Source organism: Myxocyprinus asiaticus, chromosome 33 (genome assembly GCF_019703515.2).
Source record: "Myxocyprinus asiaticus isolate MX2 ecotype Aquarium Trade chromosome 33, UBuf_Myxa_2, whole genome shotgun sequence".
NCBI classification, from domain to species: domain Eukaryota; kingdom Metazoa; phylum Chordata; class Actinopteri; order Cypriniformes; family Catostomidae; genus Myxocyprinus; species Myxocyprinus asiaticus.
This window is the reverse complement of record NC_059376.1, coordinates 22,473,117-22,488,303: the sequence shown is the minus strand read 5'-3', so window position 1 is coordinate 22,488,303 and position 15,187 is coordinate 22,473,117.

The window sequence follows — 15,187 nt, the reverse complement described above, 5'->3', positions numbered from 1 at the left end:
TTCATTGAAGTTGTAGTTTTTAATGAAGCAGTTCAGCCTTGGGTGAGATTCCTTGACTGAAATACAGCTGACAAGATAACTATCAGTTTAAAATTATATTCAAAGGGCTTTGTATTTTTACTACAGGGAATTCCCTCTGTTAATTTATAATGCTACTGCAAGCAACTTTGCAGAAAAGACAGTTAGTTGAGGTATAAGACTAAGGCAGTGATTAAAATGTAAACACGGAAATTTTACATTTTCATTACACGTTTTATAATCTCACTATCCAGTTAGGTAAGCTTTTTTGCTTTTTACTAAAGTTGTATGTTTAGATACATGATCTCTGAAAATCAAATGTTTAAATGTAATGAAATTGTAGAATTGGATATAAATTTACACAGAAAAGGTTTATCACTAAGTGATTTTTTATGTATGTTGTCTGACTGAAATGGACTCCTTGCGCTGCATTATTCAAATGCAATAGTATTCAGCTCAAATGGCATTGTAGAAATTCACTGTTGACAGTCAGCCATGATTTAATCCACGAGTGAAATTGTCAAATAATAGCAGAATAATTTTCAGCCAGTCATGTGATCTTAACATGGCAACATGCATGAGGGGACCACCTGCTTATAGAATAAAACAGCTTTTATAAGGTTACTGATATGACTGTAGTCTTCATCTCATGTAAGTGGTTATGATTTTATACATCTGTTTCAAAATTACTATTAATTTCTTTAGGAGTAAAACTTTTTTTTAATGAGGAAAAAAGTATGAAGTCACCTTTAAAGCTTTTGTTTATTGGCTTGGCTGGATTGGGTCTGTCGGAAACAAGCTGAACATACTGTACATAAAACACTGTGCCCACTCAAAATATGTGGCAGGTACCTTTGGGATAATTTAAGAGAAACCACTATTTTGCAATATGTTCAGATTTTTTCTAAATTTTTGTTATTATTTTGTAACTTTGAACAGCTGCATTTAGCCATAAGCAAACAATTCCCCCATTGTTTTCTCATTTCTCTTGAAATAAGACGAAAATGCTTAAAGAGCCCATATTATGCTAATTTACAGGTTCATAATTTTATTTTGGGGGTCTACTAGAATAGGTTTACATGCTTTAATGTTCAAAAAACACATTATTTTTCTCATACTGTACATTGCTGCAGCACCTCTTTTTACCTTCTGTCTGAAATGCTCTGTTGTAGCTCCTGTCTCTTTAAAGCCCCCCTTTCTGAAAAGCCCAGTCTGCTCTGATTGGTCAGCTGACCTAGTCTGTTGTGATTGGTCAACCACGTAGAGCATGTCGGAAATGTAACGCCTCTTACCATAACCGAGTTTCAGGCTTTCTTAACATCTGTAAACATTATTGTAACTATGGTAACAATGGCGTCGATTTTTACCGTACCAGTATAGAGTCCGATAATGAAAGTTTGGAACAACATGCTGATCGACCCGAACCACATTCGCAAGCACGACTTGAGTCTTGAGTTTTAATTTTGTAGCTTTAGTCATCATTTGCTGGAATGGGTGTAGCCGAATGTTTGTTGCCCAGAGCTATGAACGGAGAACAGAGGCTCACTCCCGGTTGGACATTAACGGGGGTATTAGAGAGTTAGTGAGCAAGTTAGCTGTGGACTACCATGGATAGCGGCTGTAACATTATAGCTTGTAATTATATAATTATATAAGACTCTTGAGACTGACCATTTTGTTACACAGTTTTAGGTCAAAGCTGGCCCACAGCTGAATAGTAAACCCTTACCAAAACAATAACATTACATAGCAAGTTAGCAGAGCACTACCATGGATTGCAGATGTAAAATGACCATTTGTAAAAATAAATCCATCTCTACACTTGATCACTATTCATGATAGTAAGAACGACAAACAATCTGCATAATTCTACACAATTGTAGGTAAAAGTGGGCCCGCAGCTGATTACCAAAACTATTTAAACACAATAACATTAGCTAGCACGTTAGCAGAGGCCTATAGCTGTACACTGGGTGTACACATGTAGCTACAACACAAAACTCTGCATCTGAACACTCGGTAGCAGATAAATCCACAAATAATCAAGCATACTTACAGGTTGTGATCCTGAAGTGCCAGACTGTCCCAAGAAAGTGGGAACTGCACCATCTTTTAGGGGTAACCGAATTGAAAATCCAGCATTGGTTGTGGTTGTACTACTAAATTATTAAAATCAATTTTAACCTATGATACTTCAATTCGTCTGCCTTTGGAAGTCCAAACAAAGAGGTTTTGCTTTCGCAGTGAAGAAAACAGCATCTTCTCGAAATGGCGACAACACTAACCCAACTCATCCGGACCTCTGCTATAACTACCTTTGTTTGAGGGCAGGCCAAAATAGCCCTTAGTCGGGTATTATGCAAATGTTACATAGTGACGTAGATACTTTATGGAAGAAATGGCTGGACTACAATCCAGACATTTCTTGTAGTTCTTGAGCAGTGTTGTCTGTGGGAGAGAATAACTCCCTTTTGCATGGACTGTTCTTTGTAACTGTCAAGATTGTGTAGTAGAGATGAGAGGCAAGGATCTATTCACAGGCTTTTAATGAAGGTGATGAAGATAACAGCAACAACAAGGAGGACACAAAGAACCAAATAAACTCTAGACTACACACTAACATACAAAATAACTGAGAGGCACTCAAGAACCGATAGACATACATTCAAGAACTGACAAAGCATGATAGAAACTAAAGGGTATTTATACAAACTAGGGTGATGACCAAACACAGAACACCTGGGAACAAACATGTGGACCACATGGCTGTGATGAGGGCAGTGAATCATGGGAAACATAGTTCAGGGAACACTAAAGACAGAGGACAAAAACAATTTCAAAATAAGAGTCCTTGAAAACATAACAGTAATTAACTGTGACAGTAACTTTGCAGACCTTTTACATGCATAAAGAGCTATGTTACACCCTAAAGGAAAGGTAAAATCCCAAAAAGCATAATAGGGCCTCTCTAATACGTATAACAGGCATGAGAACATGAAAGTAAAAGAAGACTGCTTTGTAACCACACCGCATCTGACTGCTTGCAATCTCAATAAGCTTTGCTTGTGTGGCCCAGCTTCAAGGGGTTCGAGTCCTTACACACATAAACAGCAGGCAGATGTAGGGGGACTGATTGTTTACCAAGCTCTCAATCCTCTAAACAATGGATCAAATGACACTGAACTTTGGCAATCAAACAAAGAATCTGCCTTGCTCCCCCATGAGTTAATATTTACCCTTATATCAAAAAGTCCCACTCATGATTGCCTGGGACAAAGACATACTATGCGCAATTTGGAATCAAATAGAGCCTCTTAGTGACTATTTGTGTAATTGACCCTTTTTGTCAAATGTGTGCCTTTTGTGAGTTGTTTACCATGCAAAACTGAAATGTGCACATTGAGAGAGACGAAAACATCCATCAATAAACAGATTCTTGGAAAAGGGATTAGCCATCTTTAATCACTTACATCAGTACATGTTAAACACTTCTAATTAGGCCAAGGAAAGGAGGAGATACATCTGATTGTGTGGGAACTCGTTTGGAGTCAAAACCTCAGTTTTGACTCCACATAGACTGTCAGGTTTAAGTGAGAGTTTATTGTTATACTGCATTTTCCAATGGTTTTGTGAGGTGTGATATTAAATGTCTTACTCATGTTACAATTATATGGAGAAAAATCAGTGTAGCTGAAGCCTGCAGGCTCACCTTAATGATGGCGGACTAGTCTCCTTAGTAATCACAGCTAAAATTTCCCAATAAAAATGGGGGATTTCTGTGGAACAGCTGAAAATGTTAAAGGGACAGCTCACTCAAAAATGTCTTCATTTACCCACCCTCGTGTTTTTCCAAGCCCAAATTACTTTCTTTCCTCCATAGAACACAAAAGGGGATGTTAGGCAGAAGATTATCCTCAGTCACTATTCACTTTATTGCATCTTTTTCCCCCATACAATTAAAGTGCATAGTGACTGAAGCTAACCTTCTACCTAAATCTTCTTTTTGAGTTCCACAGAAAAAACGGGGTCAAAAGGGTTTAGAACAATGAAAGTGAGAAAGGATGGTGGGTGAACTATCCCCTGAAATGGGAACATAAAATCAGTTCTCAGCACACATACGCATAGGCCAAATGCATGACTCATAACAACTTCTGAGGACTTTCTGAATAAAAAAGGACTGTAGTTCAATCAAAACCTTTCAGCAAAATTTCATCAGTAGGATAACACTGTGTAACAATTTATTTATTTTTTTTTTTTTTTTGGTTCCTGGATAGTAAGTGTTATTTCCTAATTGCTTATGCCTCAAAAGTATAAAAAATGGCTATTATTCCCCACAAACTTTGCTTTTGTTACCAGGACAGTGATATTTTGAAATGTATCTATTTTCCAGAACATTCCAGATAGATTCACTGCTGAGTAAACTTGGAGTAACTTCTAGAACTTTCTAGAACTATCCAGTAACAGGGGCCTTAAGCCCACCAGTTCAGTTTAGTTCCAGCTGTCTAAGTGGATACATATCTGCATTTCCCTGAGATGGCATCAAGAGGCTGCAAGCATCCAGCAGACGCATTTTGCTATGTCTGCGGCCAATTTATCAAGACAAGAGTGAAAAGTACTCCGTGGAAACATCTGCTAAGATGTGTGAGGCCTACTAGGCATATTTCGGCATGCCTGTCGGGGATCAATACAAACCCTGGGCACCTCATTTCACCTGCGAGCGCTGCAAAAAATCTCTAGAAGGTAAGATGGACAATTGTTGCTTGGAATTTTATGTTATAAAATGTGTTAATTTTTAACATTTTAAAAGTTTTTAATTTTAAAATGTTTTACAATTTTCAATATTATTGAAAAAATATATCATACATGAAAAATGTTGCGAGAATCTCTTACACATTAGTCATGGGTGAAATAAATGTATTTTTGTAGGATGGTACAGAGGGGAAAAGAGATCCACGAAGTTTGCTATCCCAAGAATTTTGCGGGAACCCACTGACCACTCAAGCAGCTGCTACTTCTGCATGGTGGACCCTTCCAAACGTCGGACTGGCAAGAATACACCTGCTATCCCGTATCCGGACCTTCCTTCATCCATCAACCCTGGTGCCACACAGCCATGAGCTCCACGTACCCACTCCTCCGGAGAGAGAGCAGCCGTCTTTAGAAGAGAGAAGCAAGTCAGAGAGCGAGGAAGACGTTGTAGATCCAGATGACAATTTCAGAGGTGGAGCTGAGGAGAGAAACCCATACAACCCCATCCAAAAAGACCTCAACAACTTGATTAGAGATCTTGGTCTCACCAATTCCAGTGCCGAGCTTTTGATGTCTAGGCTCAAGCAGTGGAACTTGTTGGATGAAAGTGTGCAAGTCGCAGATCAGAGGAAGCGTCACCAAAATTTTTCCAGCTTCTTCATCCGTCAAGATGGGTTCTGCTTCTGCCACAATGTGACCAGTCTGTTTGCGGCAATCGGAATCGCCTGTAACCAGAATGAGTGGTGCCTCTTCATTGACAGCTCATCCAGGATCCTCAAAACCGTGCTACTCCATAATGATAACAAGTACCCGTCTCTTCCCCTGGCTCACTCGGTGCACCTCAAAGAGGATTACAACAAATCAAATCAAATTAAATCAAATCAAATCAAATCACTTTTACTGTCACACAACCATATACACAAGTGTAATAGTGTGTGAAATTCTTGGGTGCAGTTCCGAGCAACATAGCAGTCGTGACAGTGATGAGACATATACCAATTTACAATAAACATCAGATTAACACAACACAATTAAAGTCTAATATACACATAATTACACACAACACAATATACAAATAATAACATACACTGTACAGTATACAATACACACAATATAGAATACACATTATACAATAAAAAATATATATAGTATATATAGAATGTACAGTAGGTTGTATTGTACTCTACTGACATTCAGGCTGTCGGTTGATAGTAAGATGTTAAGAGAGAATCTAATATAATAATAATATAATTTATGACAGTCCGGTGTGAGATATAAGAGTAAGAGTAATAAAGTGCAGTGCTGATGTATTTTGATCGTGGGAGATCAAGAGTTCAAAAGTCTGATTGCTTGGGGGAAGAAGCTAACATGAAGTCGGCTGGTGCGGGTCCTGATGCTGCAATACCGCCTGTCTGATGGTAGCAGTGAGAACAGCCCATGACTCGGGTGGCTGGAGTCTCTGATGATCCTCCGAGCTTTTTTCACACACCACCTGGTATATATGTCCTGGAGGGAGGGAAGCTCACCTCCGATGATGTGTCTGGCAGTTCGCACCACCCTTTGCAGGGCTTTGCGGTTGTGGGCGGTGCTATTGCCGTACCAGGTGGAGATGCAGCCAGTCAGGATGCTCTCTACAGTGCAGGTGTAGAACCGTGTGAGGATGTGGCGGTTCATTCCAAACTTCCTCAGCTGTCTCAGGAAGAAGAGGTGCTGATGAGCCTTCTTCATAACGGCCTCAGTGTGGACAGACCATGAGTTCCTCAGTGATGTGGACACTCAGGAACTTGAAGCTGCTGACTCTCTCCACTGGTGCTCCATTGATGGTGATGGGGCTGTGTTCTCTGTCTTTTCTTCTGAAGTCCACCACAAGCTCCTTTGTCTTACTGACGTTGAGGGAGAGGTTGTGCTCCTGACACCAGTGTGTCAAAGTGTAGGCTCTGACACATTGTAGGCTCTGTAGGCTGTTTCATCATTGTCAGTGATCAGACCTACCACCGTCATATCATCAGCAAACTTCATGATGGCATTGGAGCTGTGTGTTGCCACACAGTCATGTGTGTACAGGGAATACAGGAGTGGGTTGAGAACACAGCCCTATGTTGCTCCAGTGTTGAGGGTCAGTGATGAGGAGATGTTGCTACCTATTCTAACCACCTGGCGTCTGCTTGACAGGAAGTCCAGGATCCAGCTGCACAGTGAGCTGTTTAAGCCCAGAGCCCGGAGTTTCTCATCAAGCTTGGAGAGCACTATGGTGTTGAATGCTGAGCTGTAGTCTACAAACAGCATTCTCACATAAGTGTTCTTTTTTTCCAGGTGGGAGAGAGCAGTGTGTATTGTAGATGCAATGGCATCATCAGTGGAGCGGTTGTTGTGGTAAGCAAACTGCAGTGGGTCTAGTAAGTGAGGCAGCACAGAGCAGATGTAATCTCTGATTAGTCTCTCAAAGCATTTGCTGATGATGGGGGTCAGAGCAACAGGATGCCAGTCATTTAAGCAAGTGATTTTGGATTGCTTTGGTACAGGCACAATGGTGGACATTTTAAAGCATGTGGGGACTACAGACAAGGAGAGGGAAAGGTTGAAAATGTCCATAAAAACACCAGCCAGTTGGCCCGCGCATGCTCTGATGACGCGGCCCGGAATGCCGTCTGGACCCACGGCTTTGCGGATATTCACCCGTCAGAAGGATCGGGTTACATCCGCTACAGAGATGGAGAGTGAACTAACCTCTGTAGCTTTGGCTGCGAGAGCTCTCTCCATGAGGGCGGTGTTATTTCCCTCAAAATGAGCATAAAAAGTGTTTAGCTCATCCGGGAGAGAGGCTGCGGTGTTCACGGCGGAGTTTTTATTCCCTTTAAAGTCCGTGATGATAGCAATTCCCTGCCACATGCTTCTAGAATTGGTGGTGTTAAACTGTCCTTCAATCTTGTTCCTGTACTGGCGTTTGGCTGCTCTGATAGTTTTGTGGAGTGCATAACTGGCTTATTTATGCTCCTCCGCATTCCCGGAATTAAAAGCGGACGTCCACACGTTAAGTGCCGTGCGAACAACGCTATTAATCCATGGCTTCTGGTTCGGATAGATCCGTATTGTTTTGGTCGGAACAACGTCCTCTACGCACTTTCTGATAAAACACGTTACGCTATCAGCATAAAGCTCGATGTCGTCATCAGAGGCGGACTGGAACATCTTCCAGTCCGCGTGATCAAAACAGTCTTGTAGCGTAGAGTCTGATTGGTCCGACCAGCACTGGATCGTTCTGAGGGTGGGTGCTTCCTGTTTCAGTTTCTGCCTGTAAGTGGGCAGAAGCAGAATGGAAGAGTGGTCAGATTTGCCAAATGGTGGGCGGGGGAGGAATTTGTAGCCATCCCAGAAGGGAGAATAGCAATGGTCCAAAACCCGGTCCCCTCGTGTGTTGAAACTGATGTGTTGGTGGTATTTTGGTGCGACTGATTTGAAATTGGCTTTGTTAAAGTCCCCGGTCACAATGAACGCGGCCTCAGGGTGCGCGGTTTCCTGTTTTCTTATAATCCGTACAGTTCCTTGAGTGCCCGGACTGTGTCGGCTTGTGGCGGGATGTACACAGCAGTGATAATGACCGCTGTGAATTCCCTCGGTAGCCAGAATGGTCGACACAGAAGCATGAGAAATTCCAGATTAGGAGAGCAGAAAGACTTGATAGAATGTACGTTCCTCTGATCACACCAGGATTTGTTGATCATAAAACATACACCACCACCTCTGCTTTTACCTGAGAGGTCTTTTGCTCTGTCCGCTCGGTCTACGGAGAACCCCGCGGGTTCAATGGCTGAGTCTGGAATCTCCGCAGACATCCAGGTTTCTGTAAGGCAGATAATGCAGCAGTCCCTCATCTCTCGTTGGAAAGAGATCCGCGCTTTCAGCTTGCAGAGCTTGTTATCCAGAGACTGAATATTTGCCAGTAGAATACTGGGTAGCGGGGGTCGATTTGCGCGGCGTCTTACTCTGATGAGAACGCCGGCTCTGTTTCCCCTTTTCCTCCTGCGTTTCCGCGGCCGGGCAGCCCAGACAAAGGGCTCTGCTGGTGTGTTTGTAAACAGTGGGTCGGCTTTGAGGAATTTGAAGTCCGGTTTACGGTGTGTAATTGCTGAACCAATGTCCAAAGTGTTTGTCTGTCGTAGATAATAAGGCAGACAATATCCAAGACAAAAAACATAAGAATTGTAAACAAAACAAACAAAACACTACCATGTTATGTCGGAGCTCGCAACACAGCAGCCATACTTGCTGCCATCTTGAGTCCAGTGTCAACAGCATCAAGACCTTGCTGGATGCCTTGAAGTATGATGAGTACATTTGGGGGCTGATTCATGAAAGCGATTTACAGTATAATCGTAAATCTCGAAAAACTACTCACTTCTAAATCTTTGTAGTCATTTTTGTATTACTTTAGTATAAATACATGTTAATAACATGTTAATACATATGTTTTTTTTTCTGACTTTATGTGAATGAAAAGACACAAAGTCCACCGTTTTCTCATTGGAAATAGGTACATTTCAAAATATCCTTGTCCTGATCACAAAAGCAAAGTTTGTGAGGAATAATAGCCATTTTCTATACTTTTGAGGCATAAGCAATTAGGAAATAACACTTACTACCTAGGTACAAAAATTGTGTTACATAGTGTAATGTGAAAATGAAAACTGCCGTTCCCCTTCTGTCACTCACTCGACATTGTGTCGATGTAGTGACACTAGGGGTCGCTCCAGAGCCCCGAACACCTCAGATCTTTGAAAAATGCCACTCCCCCGGACATATGGGTATAAAAGGAGCTGGCTCGCAACCACTCATTCAGATTTTTTCTTCCGAGCCGAGAGGTTGTAACTATCAGCGAGCTGAATACTACTGCTTTTCCATTCACCTCTTAAGAAGCATATGCAGTTGTATATATGGCGCATTTCCAGCGGCTTTCTCTCCTTCTGCACGACGAGTGCAGATTTCGCCCCTGGGTGCTTCGACAGCGCTAAAAGAGTGTATATTCCTGCTAAAGAGTATATTTTCTCTATTAGAGCACACACATTGACATTGTCTTTATAAAGATGCCTTTCCGTCTTTGTGTGATTCCTGGATACGGTCGCTATCTCTCCGCTTCCGTCGGCCACGGGCGCTGCCTTACGTGTCTGGGCAGTGATCACACTGAGGCAGCGTTCTGGATGGTTCATGTTCTCATTGCGAGAATATGACCATGGCAACATTGCAGTTGCGGCTTTCCTTCTTCTGGGGGAAAGCCACTCTAGCCGCTCCCCGTGCCTTGCCTTTTACTTCCGGGTACGAGTCTGGCCCGGCTGGCACTGGAGGCGATTTGGGGGCTTCAATGGGCTTGTCTCCGCCGGGTAAACCTCCACGGACCTCCCATTCCCCAGCACGCTCGTTTGCCCCCGGCGAGTTCCGAGAGGAGACCAGCTCACCCCAGGGCCAGCTTAGTGTCCCTTTCAGAGCTCCGGAGCAGGATGAGTGCTCGATCGCTGCACTGGAGAGCGTAATGGCGATGTCAGATGCCGAGGACTTGACTGAGCTGCCACCTTCGGGTTGGCCCGCCCGGTCTGAGGCTGGCGGCAAGATGACCACCATGCTTGCCCGGGCCGCCCGTGTGTCGGGTTGGAGTGGAACCTTCCACCCTCCCCTGAGCCCTCGCAGCTAGATGATTGGTTCCTGGGTTCGGGGCACCTCTCACAGCCCAACCCCCCCCCCCAGTCCCTTTCTTCCTGGAAGTGCACAACGAGCTGACGAGGTGGTGGAGGGCACCCTTTTCTGCCCGAAACCATCCTCCCAGCTCATCCGCTCTCACTACCCTCGATGGCGGGGCGGCCCACGGGTATACGGAGGTCCCTCAGGTGGATAAGGCGGTTGCGGTTGAAAGCTCTCTCCTTGAAGACGGCCCTCCTGATGGCGCTCATCTCCATCAAGAGGGTCGTTGACCTGCAAGCATTCTCTGTCAGTGATACCTGCCTGGAGTTCGGTCCGGGTGACTCTCACATAATCTTGAGACCCTGGCCGGGCTATGTGCCCAAGGTTCCCACAACCCCCTTCAGGGATCAGGTGGTGAACCTGCAAGCGCTGCCTCAGGAGGAGGCAGACCCAGCCCTGTCATTGCTGTGTCCGGTGTGTACTTTGCGAATCTACTTGTATCACACGCAGAGCTTTAGACGCTCTGAGCAGCTCTTTGTCTGCTTTGCTGGACAGCAGAAAGGGAATGCTGTCTCCAAACAGAGGCTTGCCCACTGGATCGTGGATGCCATTGCTATGGCATACCAGGCCCAGGCCGTGCCCGCCCCTGCGGGAATACAAGCACACTCCACAAGGAGTCTGGCATCCTTGTGGGCACTGGCCCATAGCACCTCTCTAGCAGACATCTGCAGGGCAGCGGGCTGGGTGACACCCAATACCTTAGCGAGATTTTACAATCTCCAGGTTGAGCCGGTTTCGTCCAGTGTTCTGTCAGGTATGAACAGGTAAGTTCGGGAATACGGACAGCTGGCTGGGTGTATCGCTTACGTATAGCGCCTTTCCCTCCAAAGAGGCGAAGATGTGCGCTTCTTTTCCCATGCGAGTTCACGAACCCGTGAACCCTGGATGTCCTTTCTCCTTAGACCCGTGGCTCGCGAATTCAGCGGAGGAATTCACAGCTGGTTCCTGCCCCTTCGGGAATATGAGCACACTCTGCGAGGAGTCTGGCATCCTCGTGAGCACTGGCCCATGGCACCTCTCTAGCAGACATCTGCAGGGCAGCGGGCTGGGCGACAACCAATACCTTTGCGAGATTTTACAATCTCCGGGTTGAGCCGGTTTCGTCTCGTGTTCTGTCAGGTACGAACAGGTAAGTCCGGCTGGTGCGGCCTGCTTCCATATTAGATACGTCTCTTCCCCCCCTAGGGATGTGGGGAACTATACGACATTTTTTGGGGCGTTGGATGAGGCTATGTGCAGACCGGTGCACCTGCTACTATGCACGCAGCAGCTTGCTTGCACCTGCACCGGCAGTCCACATAACACGGTTCAGCTAGTTGTGGCGTTTCATATAGGGACCCCTAGTGTCACTACATCGACACAATGTCGAGTGAGTGACAAAAGGGGAACATCTCGGTTACTGTCGTAACCTCCGTTCCCTGATGGAGGAAACGAGACATTGTGTCCCCCCTGCCACAACGCTGTACTACCCGCTGAAATGGCCAGGACCCTGTCTCGGCTCCTCAGCACAAAACCGTATGTCTGGGGGAGTGGCATGCAAATTCCACCCGCCAATTCTCATTGGCCTTTTCTCAAAGATCTGAGGTGTTCGGGGCTCTCAAGCGCGACCCCTAGTGTCACTACATTGACACAACATCTCGTTCCCTCCATCAGGAAACAGAGGTTACGACAATAACCGAGATGTTTTCTACAATGCTACAGACATGAGGACCCCAGAAGTCTCAGCAATGATAATTTACCCTCTCAGAAATCAAACCAAACACCCTGCCGCAGTGACATTGAAAAATAAGCAAAACAAATTTGAGTTAGCAGGTCGTTATTTGTATGTGACTGCAGTCTTGGTTATTGTAAGAGGTAAAATGTGTTCCACTTGCCTCAGACTGAACTGTGGTGCTGATGGAGGTGTTACAAAAATAAGCAGATCTGTAGAAGTGAATATCTCCTTGTACAACATAAACATATAGCAGGACAAAGGCTGCTATATGGGAAGCAGATGCCATATACCTTAATTTCAGGATGGTTTAATTTTCAACAGGGACGAAAAACCCAATGTTTTTCATTTTGGTTTGTTCTTAACAGAAATTTTATTTTTCGTTTCGGTTCCGGAGTTCTGCTACCTCCTTTCCAATTGGTAACTAGTTTGAATGAAATGTCGGTTAATAACGTTCTTTTTTTTTTTTTAAATGACAGTACTCTGTGCTAAGGGTGGTTGATATACCAGTTGCAGTGTTAACCGATCCCTCAAGAAAAAGAAAAAAAACCTGGTCTGGGAAAAACAAGCTCAACATAATGGTCTTCCCTCAACCAAATCTAGTGAAAATAATCAATTAAATTTTTTCCCCCATGCTGCTATCATCAGCATAGAAATCATAGCAAGCAAAGTATACAGCAGCCTATATGAAATAAAGTTTTTTCAATAAATGTATTCTTAATATAAAATATATCCCCAAAAATATTACATCTGGCCACCCAAAATCTCGCTCTCCTGCATGCATGCACTCATTGCTTGGCCGTGTTTGGACTAAGTCATCTTATGTGGGCCAAATTATTTTTATTTTAAACATTTAATAATCATTTATAATTATAATTATTTTAATTTTTTATTTAATTACAGATCTGCTTCTCAGTCAGAACCCAGCAGCATCACATCTGAATAAATGCATCCAACAATAATTCAGACTTGGACTTAATACAACTGAGAAATGTACTTTTTACCTCTATATTTTTCCTTGTATCTGGATCCACCATGCATGTTTACATAATAATTGCATATCGTTGTCTAAAAGGTCTTCAGCATGTCACAGAAGGCTACATCCACTACATGCATTAAAGCAAAGAAACGTGTGATGCAGCAGTTTGCTTCAGAATCAAAGCACATGAAAAGAGAGAAGCTTAATTTTTTGGGCAACAGAAAGTTGTGTTATCCTGAAAATTTACTGTGATAAACCATTTAGACCTAGGTTCCATGAAAAATAAAAATATCAGAACGAAATTAACCAGTTATTAACTGGTTACCAACATTTGAAAATAACGTTTTCACACTGGAAAATTGAAAGGGACTTTGTTCTTGTTTTTAGTTACGCTCTGCAAAATTTTTTAAATAAAATGTCCATTTTTGGTTTTCTTCATTTCTTGGAACGTTTTCAGCCCCTGATTTTCAATAGATCAATTAAATGTATCTTTCACAGAAAGGAGGTTTTAATATGTGAAGCAAGCAGAGAAAGTCCCAGCCATGGTGCAGAAAAAAGATCTACAGCTCTGAGAAAGGTCTTTCCATTCTTTGTCAACCATTCTCTGAACAATTGCAGCAAAGGTGTGTACAAGACACACTGGCCGTCTTCTACCTCCCAGAAGTTTGAAGAGATCTAACATGCTGTGGGATTCAGAGGCAGTCTCAAGTTTACTGTTCTAGTACCAACTTCCAGTGGATTGGCACCTATCAGCACTTTTTAATTTCAGCATTTTAGACGTGGTAAGGGTGAAAATCCTCTGCATCCTCCCTTGACACCCTGTGTTTACCACAGCATAACAGCTGAGCAACATCAAGCAGCAACTGCGGGTCACACGTTTTATTGCTTTAATAGTGCCACTGCTTAAGCTTTGAAGCATGAAAATACAGCAGTGCCAAGAAGGACAGCCACAGAGTCACAGGTGTTGAGATGAAAAGAGCAGCAGTGGCCTTTAAGCTTCCATGAGAAGAGGCAGTGGCAAGAGAGAGAGATTCATGCCACTTCATCAAAGCAATTACACCACTGCAAAACTATTTATGCCACTTTTTGGTCTCGAGACCACCAACTATTTAAGTCATTTAGCTTGCTTGAAACCAAATGAGGGGCACTGATACAGTCTGAGGGGAATAAATGATTTTTCTTGTTTCAAGTAAAAACAAAAAGTGAATAAAGTGCTGTTTCCAATTTGGATTTATCCTAGTAAATATTGCCAAATCATGTTCAATGTTCAGCGACCCAACATGCCCTTATAGAAAATTAGATTTCATTATCTCATACAGTATTAAATACACATTACAATTACATATTAAATTCTCAGTCATTTTTTCCAAGAATAGCACTTCATCCAAAATCTGTACCGCTGAATGAACCATCGAACACATATCTTTGTTGATGTTGATTTATTGTAATATTCACTCATTTGAAGTGTTTTTTAATTGTATTTGAAGATGATTTTGAAGATGATTGAGGTTATTTTTTTCTTTTAAGGACAATATATATTGTACACTTGTGCCCTCATCAAAACATAAACTCCAAATCATATAAATAAAATAAGACACTGTGGTACTTTTATTATATTGCCAGTCAAATATACTGTACAAATATACTTAATCCTGAGGAATCAACCATGAAAATTTCAGAACTTTTGAGTATTTAAATGAAAGAATATGCATTAAAATAAAACATATCTACTCTTGCCATAAAATGTTACATTTTAAACATTGTTTATTTTCCAAAAAATTAAAATTAAATATAAAAATTAAAAAGGAAAACGTTTGGGTCTGGGTGTTTTAGGTTTGCCTAATTCTCTAGAGTTTCCAGAGAAATTCCTAATTTTTCTTCCAGAGTTGAGAGCTTTCAGTTTTCTCATTACTCCTAGACTTGGTAGAGACACTAACATTCTTACAGATCTTCTCCACCTCAAACAGATCTGTGAGTTTATTAATGCTCTCCTCATTTCC